This window comes from Symphodus melops (genome assembly GCF_947650265.1).
Source record: "Symphodus melops genome assembly, chromosome: 5".
In the NCBI taxonomy this organism is placed as follows: domain Eukaryota; kingdom Metazoa; phylum Chordata; class Actinopteri; order Labriformes; family Labridae; genus Symphodus; species Symphodus melops.
The window spans coordinates 15,586,035-15,598,632 of record NC_136695.1 but is presented as its reverse complement, the minus strand read 5'-3'; the positions used below and the strand labels follow the sequence as shown (position 1 = coordinate 15,598,632).

The 12,598-nt window shown below is 38.8% G+C and overlaps 1 protein-coding gene across 3 annotated transcripts in view; it reads left to right on the top strand.

Annotated features, from left to right (window-relative positions):
* Window positions 1-12,598, top strand: part of LOC306824715 (uncharacterized protein) — a 105,556-nt gene that overhangs the window by 6,269 nt on the left and 86,689 nt on the right. The window contains exon 3 of one of the 3 annotated variants that reach the window (XR_013779176.1): window positions 8,057-8,424. The exons of the other annotated variants lie outside the window; for them this stretch is intronic. The gene's annotated coding sequence lies outside the window, so the exon portion shown is untranslated. Of the gene's footprint in view, window positions 1-8,056; window positions 8,425-12,598 lie in introns of those variants that run through there. 3 annotated transcript variants of the gene reach the window in all.

The following is a 12,598-nucleotide window of genomic DNA, read 5'->3' as shown; positions in this document are numbered from 1 at the left end:
TTAGTTTTCTGTATGAGCTGAATTTAGGTTGATGCGCTCTTTGTGCAAGTCAGTGAATCACACAGCACACGCCCACTGTGGGCAGAGTACAGCAAAATACAGTACAGTGAAACATTAGGCCCACCATCACTAATCGTGACGACAGCCCTAATTCTCCAAGCTACAGGCATTCTGTGGTCATCCTGTTGCAAACTATCAGAGCTTAGTTTTAGCACTTGGTGCCTGTAGCCGCGAGATAAGTTAACGTGCTCCACTGGCATTTTAATACAGACCCGCTCTGGGGGACGGGAATAAATTATTTCTTTATTACTGAGCACAAGGCAGAGCGTTTGAAGGAGGGATAGAGAGGAAACAGAGTGAGATGAAGTGAGGGGGAGAGACATGGGGATAAATGATGGGCTGGAGAGTAAAGAAAAGAGAGAGAATGAAAAAGAGGAGTAGTGGAAAGAAAAGAAGAATTTTTAGAAGTACTAGAGTAAGACAGACAGGACAATTTATAGAGCTTGTTATTTCTGTCGCTCTTCTCTTTATATGAGTCTCTCACCAAAGAAAGAATAGAAATCTCATTTTAGGTCCAACTTTGACTTTACATAAAGCACAATCCTTCTTAGCTTCCTTATGCTTTACAACCAGTAAGAGTAGTAACTTAAAGGCATTTCCTGCAATTTGTAAGAGCTCTGAAACAACACAAGAAATGCTATGGCAAATAATACATTTATTTCACTGCTTTAATAGGAAATCATTCAGCCTGCATCCAAAATCCTCCTTTGGAGAGATTTTTGTCCTTGTTGGACTTAACCAAATAATGTATTAATCATGCTAGGAGAAATAGCTAGCATATAATGCTAATAACGCTGCTATGAGTGAATGATACCTAAAAGAAAAACATTTAAATGTTAAAATGTTGGCCTCTGACAGACACGAATACCAATTTTATGTTGTAGATGGTATAGTGATTATTTGTTAATGTTTGAAAGTTATTATCCTGTATTGTACCACATTTGTCTTCTTGGATTTCAGTCAATTCAGATCAAACTGCTGACAATACCTTCACAAATCCATCAGAAAACACATTAGGGGGAGCACCAAATCAAAATTCCCTTTATGAAAGCTCAGGTGATTCTTTTTTTCAATCAGCAGCCAGTCTAAGTTCTTTTACGTGCACTTCTTTTCTTTCCTACTTAGTTGTAGCCTAAGTGTATATATATATATATATATATAGGGACACTATTTCTAAAAAGAGATTTAGCTGTTTGTCTGTCTGTATTACAGGTCAACTTATTACCTCCATAAATGCACAGCATGTTGCTGTCTGGGGTTGGACTGATAATCCCTCTAAAGACTGGGGTTTTATCAAAGCTAAATCTGTTGCTCTCTCTCTCTCTCTCTCACACACACACACACACACACACCCACAGCATCCATAAGGAGTATCCACATGGGACACACAATAATAAAGCAGCTCCACTCATATGAAAATAGACAGCCAGACACGTGTAAAGACTGGGATTTCATCACAGACAAATCTGTTATTGTCTGGCAGTTAGGAGATTAAGAAGCAGTGATTTTATTGACACAAACACACACACCCATGGGCCATTTGAGGATGAATTCTGGTTTTGAATACAGAAGACACCAAGCCGTTAGGTGATATCATTACTGATGGATTTTAATAATGTGATTAATGAGGTTTAATATGATGATAAGAAGTCAGTTCATCATTTTGGTGAAAGCTTTTATATCTCAACTGAATCTATTTTTGCATCACACCTGCTGTGTATCTCCTTTAGTGTGAGGTCTGTTCATTATTGAGCTGTTTTATCAGGCTTTTTTATAGGTTGTAACGAGAGGACCCGCCTTATTGTAAAATCCAAACATAAAAGCTATATTTGACCACGCTAGTTATGCAAGTCTTTTCTAACAAAGTCTCCACTCTCACATAATAAGAGCAGAGGTTGTTGTTTTGTTTTCTAAATTTGACCCCCCCCCCCCTGAATGAGCTTGCAAAGAAACGAGAAAAATCTTAAGTTAAATTCTAAATTTTATTCTGTAGATCTTTTATAGGATCAAAAACGCTTTAAGACAATAAACAAATTAAGTTGAAGTGGATCAATAACAGAAAAAGCTCACTGTCTCATCCGTTTTAGTTTAATGGAAACAGACAGTTCTGTAGAGATGTGGAATTGTTGTTCAAATGGCCATGGATACCAGAAAAGCAAAAAAAACAAAGTGATGACCCAGTGCCTTACTTCATACCCTGTTATCACTTCAATCCTTTTTGTTGAAAGAACAAAATGTTTGAGCACACTACGTTACGTCAAGCCTCCTACAGTGGGAGGATTAGGACTGGTGCCCATGGTTTTTGTTTGTTCTGTCTAGCTGATCCTCCCTAGTTTCACACAGACTTGTGACTTGCGTCTTTTCTTCCTAACTGGTGTAGGACGGTCAGGGTGTAGCTGATGATCGTCTGGCTGAATTCCATGCTATGATGTCATGCCTTTCAGCTAGAAGATAACCGTGGCTGTTTGTTGCTAAAAGAGTACTTTTAGGTTCAATTCCTGATGCGGACCAAATGAAAGTTGGTCTGGTAGTTTGGAGAGGTGCCAGACCACTTATCGAGCACTGCCGAGGTGCCTTTGAGCAAGGCAGCAGGAAGGGTTCTCGTGGGGACAGCTGCCGGACTTTGACATCTCACCACAAAGCATGTCCCAAGGTCCTGTTTGTGCATGTGTGTGATTCAGGCCTGTGTGTGTTAGAATCATGTCTCTTAAAAAACAGTGTGCGGTTAATAAAGTATATAAAATTGAAATAAACAAAGACACATGATGGCTTTCAACCTGCTTTATCTACTTATATCTACTATCTACTTATACACTGCTTCACCTTTTCACATTTCTTTCCACAAACTCAATCCGTCAGCAAGATAGTAACATGTTACTACATTAGGTAGTAACCTGCTTTACCTGTCAGTCACAGCCCAGTTAAGCACAAATTCAACTTGCAGCCAACCATAGTCTGCAAACTGACAGGCAAATGAAAGCCTCCTGTTCTTTTTGAAACTGGCATCCTCTGATTTTCCCCGAGAACGTGTAATATTTTGACAGTAATTATTTAAAAATATTTACTTTGCGAGACAAAAAAAGATCACAGCCAAACAGCAAATATTTTATAAAAGGGATAAAAGCGTCGGAGAATGACTGAGGATCTGCAATGATGTGAATCCATAAGGGAATGCAGTAAATGAGCACAAACTCCACTCCTGTTGCCCTGGAAGTGTCACTTCAGAATTTCTTTTCCATTTCTTTCCATACTTTTTTTAGATGATACAATTCACTACCATAACTTGTCCCTTTGTATTTTATGACATGAAGCATCGTGATATCCGCTTTTTTCCACTCAACAACTACACACATTTAGGAACTTCAGACAAAACCCAAATATAGAACAGGTATTTAAAGTTGATATTGCACCGTCCCACTAGTATAATATTAATGTACAGTAATGTGGCTATTTGAGAGTTTAGTGCTGCTTTCATGAGCTGTAATCTTGTTCCGATACAGCTGTCAGATTAGTGCAGGTGTCATATCAGTCTTAAACAGAACGCATCTTTACTTGAATACCTGAAACAATTTCTTTGTGTGTTTATGCGATGCTGCATGCAATGTGCTCACCATGGCTGGGGCAGTAATAGTTGAGCAGGTTAATCCAAAATATTATCTACTGTCCTGTCTTTTCTTTTTTTGCAGATAAACACCTTGTCAGGACTGCATGCTATGGTAGACTAAGGTTGCTGAATCAAATCCGTTCTGATGATAAATATCTTTAAGCTTAGCTGGATGTGGTGTGATAAGTCAGTTTATGTCTTACACTAGCTGAGATAGCAGACTTTAAACTGTCCCAGTGTCTGCCTTTGTGGGTATAACACACCCATTTCTCCCTTTGTGTATGCACAAAAACTGAACTGCATTTAGGAATATGAAGTTTTTACATAAATATGTCCATGTGTGATGAAGATCTGTACATCCTACGTTTTGTTGTTGAATTTGTTGCTTTAATAACCAAGACTGTCACTGCCTGTTAAAATAATTTTCTAGGAATCTCAAGCAGACTTTGAAAATTAGTTCAAAGAGATAAAACATCAATACTCTTGTGTTACCATTAATGACTACTTGACACCAAGTAGAAATATTTATATAACATGAATGAGACTGGGGTGAAACAAAGTTAAATGGCCAAAGAAGACATGGACCGCAGGTCAAGACAGTAGAATAGTGTTGGATGGCAGCGAGAAGAAGTTAAAGGATACCACGTGGTAAGAGTGAAACTGGTACCAAATTGGAGTAAATAAATGTATAACTGTGTACTTTTTTAGGGCCATTCATCAGTTCTTTGAAAATTTCATCATGAATGCGATATATCAGCGATAAAAAATTGTTGATCCAATCCAAGCCTTAACATTTGTGATCTTTTGCACCACTATGTATGACATAACATGACAAATCACGGTTAGCGGGTCACAATCACGGTGGACATTCAGCAATTCTTAAATGAAAAGTCTGATTATATTTTTAATATATCTACTCTCAACTAGCCATTACTCAGACTGTGTATTTAAATAGCACTACAAATCAAAATACATGATCAGGAATCAAACATATTCATACTTTTTTTCAACTATATAATATAAAAAAAATAACAATGGTTTATAACATGCACACACTGCTCCTGTTGTGCTTGCTGCACAAAGCTTACAATAAAACAAACGTTGCGTGATGCTCTAATTGCATATTATATGATTTCAAATTGATCAGAAATTGCCCAACATATATTATATAAATCTCCATCAGTGATCGGTCATATCAGGGAATGTTTGTGTGTGGGTGCATGCCATTTATAGCCATGATGTTGATGTAAAAAAAAGTTGGGCAGATTATGCCTCAGACTATGACTGTCTTCCCGTAAGAGTATCTGCACTGACACGATTTTCCGGTCCAGCGTGAGGCATAATCTGAGTGCCTGGAAATGGGCTGAATAAGCCCAAGTAAATACCCTGCTCTCAATAATGCAGTATCTCCATGCTGGATACAGTTGGTACGTTGAATAGTGCTGGATGCAAGCCTACTTTTTTTTTTTTTTTCAGAAAACATGGCACACGACAGGAGTTTGAATTTAATTTTAAAGCACTTTAAAATAATGGGCACATTCATTTACATAAATATATCTATTTAACATATGGTAAGCTCATTAAATCATTATTTTCACCTGCTCTAATCCCTCACTTATGTGTCCAATTTGTCGAAGGTCGTAAAACATCCAGATTGCAACTTAACGCCAAGGTTTTTATAGACAATATAAAAGATTCAGCAGAGGATAAAGGCAGACATAATTCCTTTCAGATCGTTTCATATGAGGTCAATACGTAATCTCTGGTGGGAATGTGGCTGAATAAGGCCAAGTCATGCCCTGCTCTTATTATGCATCTAATTACTATGCATCAGCCGTAAGCTCTTCTGTGCTTTGCTGTGGTGCCAGGGCCAGTTCACAAGGTCAAATTCATGCTACTTGTTAATGTCCTTGCTGAATAAAATTAGACTGTGACTCAAACTGTGTGTAATGTATGTGTGTGTTTGGGACTCGCTTACAATCTTAGCACACCAGCACTCCCACACCAGCACTCCCATCCCACTCACAGTGTTTGTTGTAGCCTGTGGCGATGTTCACAACACCTCAACATTTAGATACTGTGCCTATAAAGACTAAACATCAAGCGCTGAATCTGAATGCACACAAGTTAATTCCCAGACAAGGTCAAGGTTTCATCTTCAGCCGAGAAACGAGCTGAGTAAGCATGAGTCACACTTTCAATTATGCATTAGCCTGTTAGCTTCAGGATTTTGACAGACAGGCAGTGTTAGCTTTCAGATAGCTGTCAGAGGCTTGACACGAGCGACCCTTTAATCTGTCTGCAGGTTATCTTTACCCAGAAACAACAAAATGTTCTGTTAACCGTCTAGAAAAGGAAATAAAAGACACAACAGAAAACAATCACAAATACTTTACTTCATACTTAAAACAGTTCTAAAGTCACAACTAAGTGCTCTACTAGTGCTATGTTCAATTCAGGCAAAGAACTTGTTAACAGGACTAATTTTACTCTCTTTCAGAAAATAAAGAGCTCTCTTGCAAACACCCTAATTGGCCTAAAGGGTATTAAGAATGTTCACATGCAAACTTAATTGTCCATTAACATGACTCATTTGCTTTTATTTCAAAAATTACCTGCCTTCACATCACCACCTCATTCAGCCTGCAGGCACTCCACTGGCCTCGTTCTGGCAGCTAAAATTAAATTCAGATTAATTTTGAGTATTCTTGCAGAAACAAAGTTAATCCCTGTGCTGCAGTCAGACTACTTTTCTGTTGGGTTGGGCAGATAATCCAATTGATGTGTGCATGTGTGAGTGTGGAAGTGTTCACTACATCTGTGTTGAATTGTGGGCTTCGTCCCCCCCTGACTCTGTGTGTGCGTGTGTGCTCGTCTCCGTGCTGGTGCTGTTGTTGTTTGTATGCAGATAAACAGAGGCAGCTTTAGCAGCTACTTAGTGAGCCCTCTGATGTCCTCGGCTGTGTGTGGTAATGCTGACACAGTGAACTGCGGCCACTCAGACTCATAGATTTTAGAATGAAGGCACACAGACTAAAGGACGTTTGCAAATAGGTGTTTACTCTTTTCCCCCCTCCATTTTTGACTCTCTTTTGCCTTCCTCTCACTCTTTAATTTATTCCACTTTTCTTCCCCATTGCCCCGCCTCCTCTCTGTCTCTTTTTATCTTTTTCTCTGACTTAATTTCTCCGTCTGATTTTCTTTATCACACGCAGGCACTGTGAGATACTGCCGTGCCACGAAAGACAGCAAGAGCACCCAGCCAGCCTCCTCCTCAGTTCACCGCCAGTTCACTCTGCTTCACTCTGACAGAAATGACGCTTCACAGAAAATGCAAATTTGACAATGACAGCCACAAATGTTGCTCAAATGATAATAATAATAAAAAAAACAACTTCAGGTACTGATTTGCATCCCCTTGAAAGACAAGGGGCTGCATTATTCTCGTCTCGGAGGAACTCACTTCTTACTTAGTCTGTCGGGCCGATAACATTCTGTTATTTGGTGCTAACTCATGTGTCCCAGGAGCTTCCAAAAGATCTAAAAATACTGTTAGAGCAAAAACAACTCATTTGAAGAACACCACACTAAGTGACAACTTATCTTTCGATAGAGGAGTGCAATCTGGGACAATAAGTAACAGCAGAAGTTAGAGCAGTCCCTTTGTAATGTCCTTGTACAAACTTTAATCTAACTAAATTGATGGATTGCTGCCGTCATCTTTTACAGTGTGCACGCCTGGTAATCTGGTTGCCAGACAGACTGGTTTAAAGGCTGTTTCACAAGCTAAAGAAAGTGAGGAGGAAAGTTAAGTTCTCCTTGTCAAGTATAGCATTTTTTCTTGTTGGACTGTGCCCTTAGACAAGCAAGTAAGAATCCCTGCTGAGGTATGCACCCTGTATCAGTCTTTGTGATGAACTCTCACTCATACATTCCATTTCACTATGTCCTCTTGTCACTTTTTCTCTACTCTTCTGTCCCCCTTACTCTCTCTCTCCCCCTCTCTGTTTTTAGGCAGGTATGCATTGCTGCGTTTCAGTATTTAAACTATATTTTCTTGCACAAATGAAGTCTGTCTGTCACAGTTTGGATGCCTGTCTGTCTTTTTCTTTCTCCTTCACTTTTTTTTCTCTTGATCTGTGGCTGCCTCTCTGGCTGGCTGCGTGTCTGTTTCTATTTCTCTCTCTCTGTACACTTCTCTGTCTGCCTCTTCCTCCCACTCTCCACCCCTGTCTGTCTGCAGCAAATCCACTTGAGCATAAATGTGCTGGAGTGCTTTCTTACCCGTGTATTTTTATTACAATGCTGTGCTATCTCCTTCTGTTTTCTTATTCTGGACACCTTACTTTCTCATGTCCACAATGGGTTTTTGATTGTCCCTTCTTTCTGCAGGTGCACTCGCTGCTTCCGTCACTCCCTGACTGAGTCACTGTCCCGCAGAGTCACAAGTGTTCATCTGATCTCTGTGAGAGTTTGCTGCTTCAGAAGCTTTCACTCCTCAAATTACCTCTGACTTGCATTGGAAGGATGACGATTTATAACTTGTTGAGAGAGTTTTGGATTACTTTGTTAATACCTTATGTTAACACATTTCCTAAACTTGTACCAGGAATGTCAGAGCGAGGTTGAATAAGAATTCCAGAGTTGGAAAAGGTACATCAAGTGTTATGAAGTTCATATATAATTTTAGGTTTAAACAGAATTTGCTAACTTGTAGCCTTTTATCAACCATGTGGGGAGTGAAATATATTGATTATTGATTTGACCTCAACTCTGTTTTTCATGATTCAACCTTTATATAAATCATAAATCAACGGTATGATGGAAAGGAAATAAAATGTTTGTGTGCAGCATATTTTGTTGTATGAATCTTGATTTGTTGCATTCAGTTGTTGATTTCTTTCCCTAGCTTGTGTCCCCTGATATCCATGTGTTCATGTATCTGTCTCTGTCTCTGCATCTGTGTCAGTGTATGTCTGTTTGCCCACATACAGTATGTGCCTGCCTCTATGTGTATGTAGAGTGTGCAAATTCACCCACACTGTTTGAGTGCGAGATGGGCATGTCTGTGGGTCTGTGAGTGTCTGTGTTTTGTTTCACAGTCATGCCATCCTGAAAAAATCTAATTATTGACAAGAAATTTCCTTTCAATCACCCAAACCATTGCAGCCATTGTCCCAAACTGGGGAGCTATAAAACTCAATTTCCCATGAATGGGGGTGTTGATGGTGGTCGGGGGTGATGAGGGCATTTTGAAGTCCAAATGTTCTTATCTCATGCACTATTAAGCAAGGCAGTGGGGTGTGTGGGTAGCGTGGTTAAGAGCCCGTCTGTCACTGCCTCAGGGTATATTACTTTGAGTGTGCGTACATGCACACACACACGCAGATATTTGCATGCCCAGTATGCAGTATACATATGCATCAACACATAAAAAACAGACAGTAAAACACACATGCACACACAGAGCTCTGTCTCTCATTCAGCCATTAACACACACAAACATGCACACTGCCTCAGGCTCTCTCGCTGTAGACCTATAACGGCCTCGGTGCAGGTCAGAGGGGTCGACTGAGACTCTCACTTCATTAATCACATCTGGGAAGCTAGCAGCTTTTTATGTATGTGTTTCCATATGTATTCACCCTCTATACGTCTCTGACTTTAGGGGAACTTATGGACTTAAAGCTGTTTGTTAATTATTTAATTTGATGGAAGAAATAATGTAACTGAGAGAAATGGGACATATGTATGAACACTTGTTTCCTTATATGCGACTTCTGTAAGATTTGGTGCAAAATGAATTATTTTTTAATTTTCTATTTGTTTAAATTAGATTTTTTTTAGAGAATAATATGTGTCTGTCCTAACAGTACTCTATACTGTTGTTGTTTGGACTGTGTTTAACTGAGGTAGCAGATTAAAAAAAAACAGGTCAGAACCTTGCAGCATTTTTAGCCTTTATTTGGACATACATTTTGACCTCTCAGAATCAATGAAAACGTGGATAAAACTGAGTAAATTACGTATACTCACAGAGAGATTTATGGAATAGAAAGCTGTCACTGACAGTAATATGAAATGCAGAGGGTTGTTGATAAAGATATTTATGAAGATTATTGTATCTTTTTGTTACAGTACACTGTTTCTTGTTTTCTTCAATGTGTTTCTGTGATTGTGTGGCCCTCACTGATTATGCTTGAAAGCAAAAAGAGACAGTGAATGTCCTAAATGTTTCAAATCATCTGATCCGTGTGTCTGTTTGTCTCACTGCTATTTGGGGTCACATTCTTTGGTCCTTCAGAGAAAAACAAGACAGCACACAGACTAAGGCCTGACACTGAGCACAGCATCTCATTTTAGGGAAATATTTTGACTTCTCTGCACGCAAATATTCATGAAAGCTCATAAGCACTTAATCTCTAGCCTCTAAGCTGCCCTCAGGGGGATTTGTGTTCTATGTCACTTTTTATTGTATTTGTTAAAAAGTGATTGTATAAAGTATGAATGTAAACAACAACAAAAGCGAGATTTGAATAGACATTTTGAACTGTTTTTTTTCTCCACATAATTAACACTGGGACCTATTTTCTACTTTTAATAAAGGATCTCTTTGTCCTATTTCAAATGACTTCAGGACCTGTTAAGTGTGTATTATATCAGTGTAATGAACAGGTAGTTTAACCTTGAGATATAACTTTATGTAGATATCATTTACACAGATTTAATTAGCGGCGGAAAAAGTACTAGAAAATTTGATTTGATTGAAAGTACCGTCACTTTACTAAAATGTTACTTCTACAGTGAGAAGAAGTCCACATTGACCATGTTGAAAATGAACGGGCAAAACAGACCCAAGAAAGAGAATAGAAATACCAACGAGTTATCCAAGTAACATTTATACTGGTGTTTTTTCTCAGCAGCACAGACAGCAACAGTATGGCAGCTTTAAATAGTAATTATTGTTGCCATATGCTGCAGTCTTTGACATAATTTCCACGGCAACAAAAAACAAGTTTGGCTCTGTCAAGGCGACGACAACGACAAGAAAAGTCCCACTGCAACTATAAACTGCAGATTTCTCTGGTTTGCATAACCGTTTGAAATAATGGAGGTAATGTAAGTACTTAACAACAATAAAATAAATAACATAGGTTGAGTCTATTTTTGATAAATTTCAATTTTTTTCATTAAAAAAACATTCGTCTATGTTCAACTCTGACTCGTTCATCTCTGTCTTTTAATTTGAGCATCTTCTTCTTCCCAGCGATCTATATGTCCTCCTGTCCGTCATGTGATACGCATAAGCCAGTCAGCTAGCCAGTTCCACTTCACTCCGCTTTTTTATTTCATAATTTTTAGTCAGTTCTAGAATTTTGTGATGTGAGGACAACACTTCTTCCAAAAATATAATACATTTTCTTGGTTTTAATCCAGTGTTCCTGTATAACATGTTCATCTGCCATTATATGCTAAATGTATGGCAATAATGCTTTATAGGAGTTTTTTAACATAAAAATAACTGTAGTTTCTTATCCTGTAAAACGTTTTCAAAATTATGAGGACTCATCCTACATTTTGGGCCGCTTACTAATTTTCGACCAATAAAAAAATCTTTTATGAAGCTAACAATCCAATCACATTTATCCCAACGTTATGTCCCACCAATTTTTTTATGCTTTTTATCCTGTTTCAGTAGGAAATACATTACCACACAACAGATACAACCTGCTATCTGTTTCATGGGGATTAAAAGGTAAATTACTGATTTTAAAAACGATTCAAAAAGATATTGATTACAGTAATGTGAGTAATTCTTATTAGTTTGATTCTACCTTTAGATTCAACACAACAACAAAACTGTTCTCAACATCGCTCACTTCCGTCATTTATCTTTGTTAACAATGACCTGATGAATGATATGAATGGTGTAACAGCATTCACACTGTGTTAATAATGACTGCACATGCATGCACACTATCATCACATACCTGACAAAGACACCTGAGAGAGGCTTTGTCAGAGCAGTGCTGAGCAGTGTGAGGCACGATCACAGCACCTTAGTGATACTGATGTCACACCATCTCTATTGTGTGCATGCGTGAGGGTGTTTTGCCCTTGACTGTTGGCACTTCTGCATGCTGGGAATAGGGTTTGCCTGCGTGTGTGTTTGTGTGAGAATTGGGTTGGAGTTAAATATTAGCCTTAAAGGTGCAACCAAACACTGTCTCACAAATCCACTGCACGACACACACACACACACACACACACACACACACACACACACACACACACACAGCCACATTCCATTTGAGACAATCATTTGATATTGGCCAAGTAGTTGGTTGTTAGTTTTGTGAAGAACAACTGATGCACTGTGTGTTAAGATGTGTGTATGTATGTATTAGAAAAATGGAATAAAGGGGGGTAGAGAGAGAGAGAGAGAGAGAGAGAGGGAGAAAGAGACAGACAGAGTGTTTGTGTGTCTGTTTTTTGTGTTTGTTCCAGGAGGAGTGATGTGTATGTGTGCATATTTGAGCCTGACAGTGGGTGAGGGGTGTATTTGTGTCAGCACAATCAACACAGAGGCAGGGGCTAAAGGAAGTGAAGGATTTTTGAGCATATGTGAGTGTGATTTTGTTTAACTCTAACTATGCTTATACATAGAGAGAAGCTACGGGGGAGTAAAAAGGCATTCACACTGTATTAGCAGCCCCCTTGTGGTTAAAATGAAATAACATTTCCTCAACTTGGCGAGCCAGGGTGAAATTTGTGAAGCTTGAATATGGTGTTACCTGTGGGGGTCATAAATCAGTTATCAAGCAACTTCTCAGGGGGATTCTGTATCCTGCTGACTTCAGTCTGAGACCAATCCAAAACGTTTGGCCTCAAGCACCCAAGCCTGAAAACTTACAGTCAAGTCTTTAGTTTCTT